The sequence below is a fragment of the Ostrea edulis genome, chromosome 6, assembly GCF_947568905.1.
Source record: "Ostrea edulis chromosome 6, xbOstEdul1.1, whole genome shotgun sequence".
Lineage (NCBI taxonomy): Eukaryota > Metazoa > Mollusca > Bivalvia > Ostreida > Ostreidae > Ostrea > Ostrea edulis.
The window spans coordinates 1,954,063-1,966,665 of NC_079169.1; the positions used below are offsets into that span (position 1 = coordinate 1,954,063).

Genomic DNA, 12,603 nt, shown 5'->3' on the forward strand with positions numbered 1-12,603 from the left:
ATTTTAAAAAATCTTTTAAAATCATATTCTCAAGAACCATTGGCCATGATAGTCATATTGATATGCAAGTTTTACATGATAATATAGGAAATTGTAAAAAAAAAAAAAAAAAAAAAAAAAAAAAATTCTTTTCAAGAGTATATGCAAACATTCCCAAGTTGTGTGGATTTGAGTTGAGTTTTTTTTTTTATAAACCCTGGAGTAAGGGTGGAAAAAAATGGGGGATCAAATTTTACACGATACATGAGTGTAAGGAGAACAAGACCATATTAGTGATATTGATATTGAAGCATACCTATGATGTGTGGGTTAAAGATTGGTTAAGGAGGTACTCTACATCGTCATAATGGCTGACTTCCTTTTAAAACATGGATGCAATATTTGTCTATTTATTTTTAAAAAATCATTGCCCAGCTGAGTAGCTCAGTAGGTTAGCATGTTGACTGCTGAACTATAGATTGTGGTTTTGTGTCCAGCAAGGGTTTTCAAAAAAAATTTCAGATTGCTTTCTACTAAAACTGTATTTTTTGATGATCGAAATAAAGTAAAGAGCTAGGTACGTTAGGAAGCAAAATCATCCCTGTCTACAAATTTGATCAAATTAAACACATAAGACGTCCACAATATGCCATTGTCAGAACACATTGATTTTTCCCTATGTCTCTTGTTTTCTTGTAAGCGTTAGTATATAAATATTGCATGTATTTGAGGGTAACATTGAAAATTTTCACCCCGAGAAAACCATTGTCAACTGAGGCGTAGCCGAGGTTGACAATGGTTTCTCAAGGGGTGAAAATTTCAATGTTACCCTCAAATACATGCAATATTTGTTTTATTATACTGAATGTTATGTAAACTGGAAAGCAGAAAAACTTACGTCTGTTGACATTTGATCAATCACTGTTGTGCGATATTTCGTATTTCGATGCGGGTACTCGCGTTTATTACAAACGCTCAAACGACGTCGTCTAGCAATCTACGGCGAACCGTACGCGCATAAATTTGACGCATGTGATAATTTTTTATAATATCACCCGTTGTCAAGTACTGTTACCCGTTGCTAGATACTATCACCCTGGGTCGCGTGTTTTCTGTTTTCAGAGGGTAACAATATGTTTTTTCAAATGCTTCTCGACCAATCAGGTTTTAGTATTTTACATGAAAGTATAATAATTAAATATAGCGTTGTTTCTAACAAAAAACCGCACATAACGTCATGACGTCGACGTTTATGAACAACGTTTTGGAAGGCAAAAAAGAACTAATTATCCGACCCTAAATGGAATAGAAAGAAATCTACAAAATAAAAGATAAGTGTGTTTAGTTTTAACCGTGGAATTAAGAACTAAGCTAGACCATGTTTTTGTAACATATCATTACCAATTATTGCCGAAAATGTGTGAATGTTGGCACAAAGGGAATCAATGTGAGCTATTACCTATGCCTATAGTCAACAGGTTTTTTTTTTTTTTAATTTCATGAATTCTTTTTAAAATATATTTTGCGCTTGGTGTACGTTGCACGGGTCTTCCATATTTGATCGACATTTACAAATTTTGTCATACCCTTTTTTTACCCATGTGAAAAATACATTATAAGGAAAGTGACTGGAATTAAGATAATGCCTGTTTGCCTTAAATGTCGTTTGGATATTTAACAAACAAGTTGAATTCTTTTAATAGAAAATTGAAAGAATGTGTAATTCCCTTTTTGTCATACCGCAGATATTAAGGAATCACACTGGTACATGTAATTGTCCAATCAAAATCAAGATGAAATTATAGTGTATTTTAGTTTCACATATTCAAAAGACTTTTTCTTACATGCGGGATTTTCTCATTTGCTTTTCAATCTAATTAGAATTAGATCTTCCATCTGCTTCCCAGTTTTTGATGGTCGCAACGTATCGAAAACCGGGGAGCGGATGAAAGATCTAATTTTAATCAGATTGATTTCCTTTTATTCTTTTCTCTCAATTTTTGCATCCCGATTAGGAAATCCTGGGTAATTGTAGTTTACTAAGGATTTATTTGATGTTGGTAACTGATGCTACTTCTTGGAGTGCACTCAGGCTGATTACACACATGTGAAAAACATGCGGATTTGGTTACGCTTGCGGATAGAAAAAAAAATAGAAAATTCCGTGCAGGGTGTTGGGACAGGTAGCATAGAACATTTCTGACTGCCGTATTTGGCATCAATTTAGCAAACTGATTTTTGATGTTTATTTTTCCTATATAGTAGGCCGAATTAATATACCGTGATTTTTTCTTGATTTCTTTTTTTATTTACCAACATCGAGTCCATTTTTAATCAACATTAGGATTCAATTTTTAAAATATGAAATGATAAACAGTGTAATTATAAGATATATAATGTATTTAACTTGTAATGTTCTTTTTTTTTTTCCTCTACCGCTCTTGTTTTTTTTTTCTCTCTCTCTTTAGATTTGTCTATTTCTTTAGCTCTAAGTATGCACGACAAGATCCAAAAATTAGATGAATGAATAAGAATATGAAAATGGTATTGTTTCACTGAAGATAATCATCAAACACAAAGCAAGCTATTTAAAGTTTTTCATGCCATAGCTTTGAAGTAAACTGTTCATTCATCTAACTTCATTTTACGATGATAGAAAGATGCTCAAATTTTTATTTGATTATAATGAAAGCATTTGCACAGATCTACCCTTCTTATAGACCTACTTCTATGATTTATGGTAGTCATATTATTTAGTAAGTATGGATAATTCACTAGCATTACGACAAAAATTTTGATTAGGAAAAAAAATCACACACTATTTATGAAATGTTGGACGTTTTATAAATCAGTAATGATGAAAACTTTGGGTACTCAACAATAATGGGTATCGGCACATCAACAATTGAAAAAAAAAACCCATTTAGGGCAAGATCAAACGTTTAATGTTTGATAAAAAAAATTCACCTATTTTTCATCAAGACCCCCTCCCCCTTAAAACTTAATATGATAAATGTTCACCCAAATCGATTATCATGCAATAAAACAATAGAGCTGAATAACAATATATACATTTTCTAATGTTTATTAACAAATGTAGTATTTAAATGTCGCTTTAAATGTTCATTAGAATGTAATAAATGTTATTTCTAAACATATGGGTCACTTCAGTCTTGTTCGCTGTGCTGCAATATTATTCATGCATTATAATAAAATTGATATTCGATGACAGAAACTTGTGGGAGTTTTTTAACACCCCCCCCCCCCCTTCTCCCAAAACATTTTAATTAAGATTTTTATCAGACATGGGCTTTTTTTTTTATCTTGTCCCAAATATCTAAGATCGAAACCTGTCATCCTAAAACGAAATTATCACTTTCGATTTCGATAAAGTTTCTCTCTGTTTATGTGTCTCTGAATCTGTCTTTCTTTCCCATCCTCATGATGGATACTTGAAAATCTTTCTCTCTGTCATATTTCATATTTTGAAAATGAAATACTTGGATTATTGATTCTTAGCTCACCGATTATTTATGATAATAGTACATTTTACCAACCATATTGGCGAATGGCAGTATGATCCATTAATTAATTTAAAATAATATATTTTTACCCCCTCTTTCTTTAGAATTTTATAATTGTTTGAAAAAAAGAAATTATGATGTTACGTGCCTGTATAGATCTATGTACTCATCAAGTATATATTTATGATATTTCAAGTAGATTTATAACTCTTGATTGTGACGGTTATTTCCAGTAATCTTGCGTAATTTTTTTATTTATTTTTTTTTTTACATAGTTGTAAGGCCTAAACGTTGCTAAAACAGTAATTCATGAACTCAAGAGAAGACTTGAACATTCTATCAAATATGACAGTTACTTGTGATTGGTAATCATGACGTCTTTCTTTAAAAGTATGCAAAAATGACGTCACATTTTTCACTGTGACGTTTTAAAACTGTTTTGCTTGGAACAGCTATTTTGGTTCGTACTGTACGTTGTCAATGTAAACAAGGTTCAATACTATTTTTAGATGATGTATAAACTGTTGGATTAACCAATTTACCTATATTTTGTCATTATTATTGCATATTTATGATTTTATAAGCGACAGGAACATTTCATTTGTACACATTTATAGAGATTAAGACAAGATTTGGTGTACAACTGTGCATCATAGCTGGCCTAGTACTGCATTTTATTTGGTCCAGTTGCTCTTTGCATTTCATTTGCTCATAAACTGATATTTTTTAGACTGTAATTATTATATCATTGTGGTCGCTGAAACAATAACAAGTACATTAAGTTGTGATTAATTTTCTTATATCACTGCACATGTATGTACAATTTGTTGCTGTGCGCTACATGGCGATCCGCCTGTGCACAAACGTCAAAATCAGATGCCTGATTAGATATAAAAATAAAAAAATGAAATTGGCCACAGCCAATGGCCAGAACGAAACATGCACAATTACTTCTTTTAAAGATAATCTATCTCTAGTTTACTGCTTTTTGTGGCCGATGCATGTGGCCACATGGAATTTTCTCCTAAAAGGTAGAAAAGGTGAAGAAAATCGTCCATTTCCCGGATTCCGGATAGGTTTGAATAGTACTCAACATTACCAGAGACCTAGATCCACCGATATGTTTGTATATATAAATACTAGGGATCATCAACTTCATATATATCATTGATTTGTATTGATAATTGTTCTCATTTTTGAAGTATTTTACAGGGCCTAGTTATGATAACGAACGTACCTAGCTCTTTGAAAGTTTTCAATTTCAAAATACTGTTGTACATCTGCTCCACTTTTCATCCATATCAAATTTCTCTGGTGTAGCATACCTCAACTCATGACTCCATGGGAATCGGGTGGGGGTCATAATATGGGGTCAAATTTTTTTGTAGGGATAAAGAGAATAAAAAAATCTTAAGAACAGCTGGTGACTTCAGTGAATGTGATTGATAAATACTTCACCTGTTATAACTAAAGTGTCAAAAATGGTGGCCTATGGATGGCCGTAGCAGTGAGTGTTTTAAGTAGTGCAGATAACTATCTTGACACTGGACCTGTTTCTAAGGTCACATTCGAGAGCTGATAACTCTAGAAAGTTGCACAGAATAACAACCAGTCTGGTCTAGCAACCCCAACCCAAAATGCTTGCTGTATTATAATCCTAAGTTACCAGAAAGATTTTGAAATTAACTGCGATTTATAGATTATATACTATTATGAAGTCTTGCAATTCAGCGATTGCATCATTTGGAATTTTAGTAAACTCAGGTGACCTATTGCAATTGGTTGTTGTCTGTCATCATTGTAAATTTCAGGACTCCAGCGCCTCGAGGCCTTAAGGGGCAAGGCAAAAACTGTCCAAAAATTTACCAATTTTCAAAAATCTTCTTCTCAAGAACCACACGTGTAAGAAAAACTAAATGCATGGTGATGTAGAGCAGGAAGGCCTCTTCCAAAATTGTAAATTTCATGATCCCCAGGGTAGGGGTTCTGACCCCAGGGCGGGGCCAAACTTGGTATATAGTGTTTATGTGTAAAAATTTAAAAAACATCTTCTTTAGTATTATTGATACTAAATTGAAACTAAATAGATATTTAGAAAGAACAGTTAGTCCTTTACCAAAATTGTAAATTTGATGATTCCAGGGATAGGGGTTTTGGTATCAGGGTGGGGCCAAAATGGTCAATTATTAAATGTGTGAACAATAGACATTTTTCAACTTCTTCTTCATAACTATCATTCCAATTCTTTTCAAAATTGGTATGACGCATATTTGGAACAAGGGGGACATAAAAATTGTAAATTTCAGGATTCCTGCATCCCTGGGGCCTTAGGGGCAGGGCAAAAACTGCCCAAAATTGGCAAATTTTTAAAAATCATCTTCCTAAGAACTGCATGCATGTAAGAAAAACTAAATGCATTAAGATGTAAAGCAGGAAAGCTAAAATCTACCAAAATTGTAAATTTCATGATCCCTGGGGTAGGGGTTCTGACCCCAGGGTGGGGCCAAACTTAGTATATATAGTGTTTATATGTAAGTTTGCTGATACTGTATAAAATATAAATGCATACTAAGGAATAGCAAAGCAACGAGAGGTCTTCCGTCGGAGCTGTGTGACATAAAAACCTTGAACTTGACCATATGTCCTTGGGTCAGGTCCTAATACAGCCTCAGTTAACATGAAAATCTGTTATAAGTATGAAATCTAAATGTTTCTTCATTACTTGATATGGCCAGGACAGGGTTTGTATTTTCTAAAAAGTGAACTTGACAATGTGACCATGGGTTAAGGCCAGGACATATTCTTTGATCATATGGCGCGTGTATGTGAGATTAAATTCTTTAAGCATTTAACTTTTTAGTCCCAATAATGAAGAAAAAATTACTATTTAAATTTATGGCTCAGGACATACAATAAAGGTTTATAGCTGTTACCAATATTTTATCATACAACAAAAATTATGATAGCATAATATTCAGACTGAAGAGAATAATTCATCGAGTTTGAATTATTTATACATACAAATCAAATAGATTGCTCTCAAATCTTGAATATTTTATTAAACTTTAATATCTATCTGCGTAAATACATGTAGGTATATTATGTACACAGTGCGCACAGAAGTCGTGTATGAATTTCACGCCAGTGGCACGTGCCGAAGTTACATAATTTGGACCAAGAGTTCTGAATCAATGTTTAATCAAAGTCATTGTTTTTATAAAAACAATAAAACAACAAATCATTTGAAATGAGACTGGTCGGCCATGGGTTTCTGAATATTCTATACGCATGTTTAGATTTGGTTTAATCATGATTATAAACTATTGATTTCAAATCATGTTCAGAAATAATTTGTTATGTTTGTAAAATGTATCCATTTTCTTTTTCACAACAAAGAATTTGAGTAAAGCTTGTGTGTTCATTTAAAGTAGTGTGAAATCACAGATCGCTAGTCCAGCAGCGATGAATCTCCGATATGAAACACACATTCATTTAGACATGATTGAGAAACGAACTGTATATTAAATTGCAGATTTTAAGATTGATGCTTGACTCAATGCTCTAGAGTTTTGAATTTAAAACAAATCAAACGTAAGACTGAATTATTCGAAAAATCCAATATGATCAAAAACATGACATTCTGTGTTATATTTAGGACGACAATGTTTACTTTGTGTACATGCCCTGGTTCACACGTGATGGTTCCTCGAGGTGGTTACGTAATTGTAAACAGAAACAAACCCCGCGGTGTATGTAAGATGCGTGTAGTTAATGACTGAGTTATTCTATGCTTGAAGGTTTGTTTCTTCAATTAAATATAACGTTGTTTTAAAAACAATCATAAAAGAGATAACCTTTTCCTCTTTTTTTCTTTGGAACGATTGTTTATATTAAAGCTACGAAATAATAAAAAAAACAAAAGTTGTTTATAGATGATTTTTAAAGGAACCATAGATCACGTTAAAACCTTATTTTAAAAGAATATTAGCATTTCATGAAGTCAGATTTATCAATTAAAACAAGTTTATTTAAGTTATACGCATATTTTTCCCACTTCACCTACCTAATGATACGGTTACCTGTTTGCGGGTCAAGTTTTTTACTCATATATAACACAATACTCGAGCAAAATATTATGTTTATGAGATCAATAAGATGTTAAAGAACAACTTTTTCAGCGAAAGCCATATCGAAAAATTTACCGTTTTTGAGTTATAAAGTGAAAACTGTGAAGATCCCCAGATCCCTAATTTAAGGGGCCAGCCCCTTTTTAGGGATATCAAAAGAAAGTTCTTAACATTTTGCACAACTTTTGTTCTACACGTCTTAACAAAATATTTTTAGTTTAAAAGATACAAAGGAAAATACGTGTAATTTTTTGCTCCTTTAGGCGTCCTAATTTTTTAACCCTGTCAACCACCATTTCGAACGCTGTAATCAAAAAACAAAAAACGATGTGCACAACTACATTATGCTCCTACTTTTCATTTTCAATTATGCATTTTCTGCTCAAGCTTATACAGTCTCAGAGCCTTTGTCTGGAAACCAAAGCCCCTAAAATTTCATTCAAAGGGGAATAACTCGTGAACAAAAGGGAATTTCTTAAATGTAGTATATGATTTTAAAATTGTTCTGTCAAGTTTATAAACCCTGAAAAATTGAGCAAAATCCATGCAGAAATGAGCGAGATATGAAGTTTCAAAGTTAGCGTCTAGGAAAAGAGAAAAAAAAGAATAATAAGAATAATCTTAACCAGCACAATCAGTAGAAGGTCTTCCGTTGTTACGGAAGACCTTAAAAATGGTGAATTTCACAACCCAGGGTTTTGACTCTAGGATGGGTCCAAATTAGTTTTCTCTTATATGTTTTAATGTTAATACACCTATTATATTAATTGAAGCATTCATCACTTATGAGGGCATTGAAGTTGTAAGGACACATCTTGTTTTATACTTTTGCTGAATGTCAAAATTTAGCTTAGATATTCAGAACAGAAAATTATGTTTTGTAGATTTCATAGCCCTTGGGAGTAGTGATAATTTTTCACTAGTACTCAGGTGACCGATAAGGCCTGTGGGCCTCTTGTTATTTTCAGTGTAATTTTAATACTGAAAAAAAATTCAACTTGCAATAAATTTCAGCATGTCCTGTTAGGCGTTAGATTTGGTATGCCTGTGGTTAGATTTATGAGTTTTGGGCAGTTGGGATCACTTTCAATTTCATACACTTTATTCTTGTAGAATACAGTGTAAATTAGATATACAGTCAACTCTCGATAAACCGCCACCTTTTGTTCTTATGAAATTATGGCATTATAACGAATTTGGCGATGAATTGAATTACCGCCATCTTGAAGAAATAGAGTTACCGTTCTTTTATATGTAAGAGTTATCTTTTGTCCTTACTTGCATAAACCACATAAACAATGATTTGCAATATCCTGAAGGGTACATTTTGGATGATGTTCTTCGTACGTAATGATTTGCTTTTTTTCATCGAAATTTAACAGGACCCTCTTTCGTGGCGAAACCATAGCTAAATTGAAATGTGTTTCTATGATGTATAAACAACTTGACTACAGTTCATCTCCAGTAATTTTCTTGTTTATTCAATACAGCAATTACTGGGATCCTTCTGTCCAGGTGTACGCCGGAGATCGATAATGACCAATTTACTGCTTCACTGACCACGTGCACCTATGGCGGTTTATCGAGATAATTAACACGGTGAAATACACTTTTGTAATGAAAACACTGTGGCAAATGGCGATAGCGAATTTGGCGTTTTAACGAGAGTTTTAAGTAACAGGAAAAATGTTCCTAGAAAAATGCGGCGTTATAACGAAAATGGCGATGAATTGAGTGGCGATAATTCGAGAGTTACCTGTATGTCAGATTTAATGAAAAATGTTTCTGTTTTACTGGCTGAAAAAACATTATTTGCTCTTTACAAATTGTTAATATTTGTAGACAATAAAATTAATAATGTTTTATAGTGTTTGCATCGTATAAAAGACGTGTGTGCATACAGAGTTTTATGTTTGAACATTTCGTATGAAACACTATAGTGACGCTGTGATAAGCTGTTGTTCTAGCAGCTAAACTATTTGTTCTCTAAGATTTATTTGCAATAAAATTCACACAATCAATGAGGGCACTGTAGTACATACTGTTTTGCAAATGTCTGCAGACTGCGCAATTCTATACTTGAAGAAACTCCTCGGGTTTATATTCATTTGAAGTGTCAATATCAAACTCAGGGATTTTTCAGAGTTGTGGATGTGACATGAAGTAGGTCTGCTAATATATCATAAGGTATTTATGAGCCAACAGTGTTTACTAAGCTGTCGATATTCTGGGGCGAACACTTCTTCCTTGAAATAATAGTATGTATATACATGTAAGTGTGAACATATTTCTAAGCATCCTGTGTAATCAATTAAATCTGCTATTTGACATAAGAACTATGATATGATTATGATTTTTCCTGTACACTTAACATATTTCCTAATGACAATGTGATTTCTATGTAGCTCAGAGTCTCCATGTTAGATCGGTCTTCGTGTTTATGACTCTAAGCAATATTATGTCGCCTTCAAAATACTGCAGCCTGCAAAAACCTTACACAGCATCATATGTGTTCTTATTATTGGCCTACAATTTATATCATTGTGAAACAGAAGCATTCTTGAAGTTCTGGTCTCAGTTTACCTGTGTAGGATTACCTACACTTCCTACAGGGTAAATCCTCAATGACACTTTTGTTTGGATTGCTGAGGCAGAGTTTCCCCCTGATCCAGTGATTAGCCTGGTTTTCTGTGTATACAGTATACACTACATTAAGATAAGACTGGTCTTGTCTGCTGCTGAGCTGTTATCTCTGTTTGATGTTAGAGAAAAGATTAAACATCAATTATTACTCATTTGTGATTTCATTATCAAGATTTTGTCAGAAAATCCCCTGTAAACATAATGAGCTAGGAATCCCTAATCTGATTTTCATGGTTTTAGTTTCTCTAGATAGATAATTATCACTCCAAATATGCTGCAAGTTTTATTGATGGTTAGTCATGTTGTAAAATGTAATTTCTTTCATTATAAGCCCATGGGGGATCTGGGTTAGAATAAGTCCTCACTACCCCTTGCTTGTCATAATTAAGAGGAACTAAATGGGGGGGGGGGGGGGGGGTCCTTTAAGTCCTTTGGTTGAGACCACAAAAACCAAGGCCTCGTGTCACAGCAGGTGTACGTAGCACGATAAAGATCTTTCCCTGCTCAAAGCGCCGAGCATAGGCCGGAATATTGCAGCCCTTCACCGGCAATGCTGTCGTCTCCATACGAGTGAAAAATTCTCAAGTGGGTCGTCAAACAACATACAATCAATCAATCCTTCATCATATCCGTAAAAGACAAATTTTGGAAGTACTCTGTCCCCCTGTCAGTCCATCCACTGTACTTTGCTAGAAATATTTGCCCAATCCATAATTTTGTAATGGAGAGGCAGAAGAGAAGATCATACCGGGCACATAGGTTGCCGGTGAGCAGACAATGTGTCCTTACCCTAAGTTAACTAAGTAAGGTCATTGGTCAAGGTCATAAGTAAAAACAAAAAGTTTGAATGGTTGTAATACACTTATATGTTTTACAGATGTACAAGCACTTAACATCCCACAAACTTTGATAAAGTTTTAAGAACTAAAGCAAAACCATTTCATGCATTTACATATCTTGTCATACAAGAACAACAATTAAAGAACAATGATTTATCAGTTAATCTGCAATCAACCTTTTTTTTTTTCAAATTGATGAACTAAAATGTTCAACCTCTTTATAATGTCACCTTCTATATAATGCTGAAATAGACTGGAACAAAAGTTGGTGATTTTTTAAAAAAATGTTTAACTTCAAAAAGTGTTGGCTGCAAGCAACTTAACAATATCAATTAGAATTAACTATATTATTTTCATATCTTAATGAATCAGTTTAGGGAGAAATAACTCTTTTTCATTTCTGACGTCGAAAGTACTATCGTAAATATTAGAGAGGTCAAATAAAGTTTATTTGATGTTCACGTAATCGAAGATTTAGGGCATATGTTTTTTGCTTCGTCTGTTTATTCTTTAACCTTGGCTATAACTTTTGAATGGTTGGTGATGGGGCTTTCATATTTCACATGTATGTTCCTTAAATTGTGACAATTAGATCATTCTTTTGGTGCCAAAGTTTTTGACCTCATGATCTTTACCTCAGGAGTTTGACCTACTTTTGAAAAACTTTACCCTTGGCTCATCTTCACTAGGCGAGGGTTCCTTGGCTATAACTTTTAAACGGTTATTGATGGGGCTTTTGTGTTTCAAATGTGTGTTACTTAGGACAAAAGTTTTCTTTAGGTACCAAAGTATTTGATCTCATGACCTTGACCTTGGGGGTGACTTTGAACTATGCTTTAATTAATCTTGGTCATTATCAACTTTGCTGTCATACAGGGGCATTTGAGTGTTTCACAAAGACATCTTAATACTCTAAATGTCATATGCATGGTTAGATATTTTCGTGTTCTCAATATTTAAGATATAGAATAGTTCAAAATAAACTTATACTTTGTATCAATATTGTGTGTATATTTTCGTGTTGGATCTGATTAGGCAGCGATAGTAATTGGATTTAGCAGTTATGTTTAGTCTGGACATGATATTCCACTTACTTTTATAACTTAGAGAAAAAATAAAGATTGATACAGAAAATATCTCGGTGTTAATTTGACAGTTTTCTTCTATACTTTAAAAATAGCCTGAATTGTTCTGCTAAAGTCAAGGTTTACTATTTTTAGTTATGGTGTCTGCATTTACTATGTGCTGTACTGGTTTATACCCATGAAGCTGTTTTGCTTGATTCCTGATTAAATTAAGTTGATACAGCAAGGCAATATTTTAACCATAAAGATCATTTTCACTAAACAATGATGCCCTGTATAACAGGCAGCCAGAAAACTTCTTGGCCGTCAAATTCTTTTGATGTAGAGATGGTGCTATGTGAAGTTTCAATGTTAAAGAAGCAGGAAGCTTTTCTTTTTTCAAATCGCAAGTAGACTATTGGAGGAA

The 12,603-nt window shown here is 33.3% G+C and overlaps 1 protein-coding gene across 1 annotated transcript in view; it reads left to right on the forward strand.

Annotated features, from left to right (window-relative positions):
* Nucleotides 1-3,296: 3,296 nt before the first annotated feature.
* Nucleotides 3,297-12,603, forward strand: part of LOC125683357 (unconventional myosin-Ia-like) — a 56,343-nt gene continuing 47,036 nt past the window's right edge. The window contains exon 1 of the mRNA XM_056141217.1: nucleotides 3,297-9,902. The gene's annotated coding sequence lies outside the window, so the exon portion shown is untranslated. The remainder of the gene's footprint in view (nucleotides 9,903-12,603) is intronic.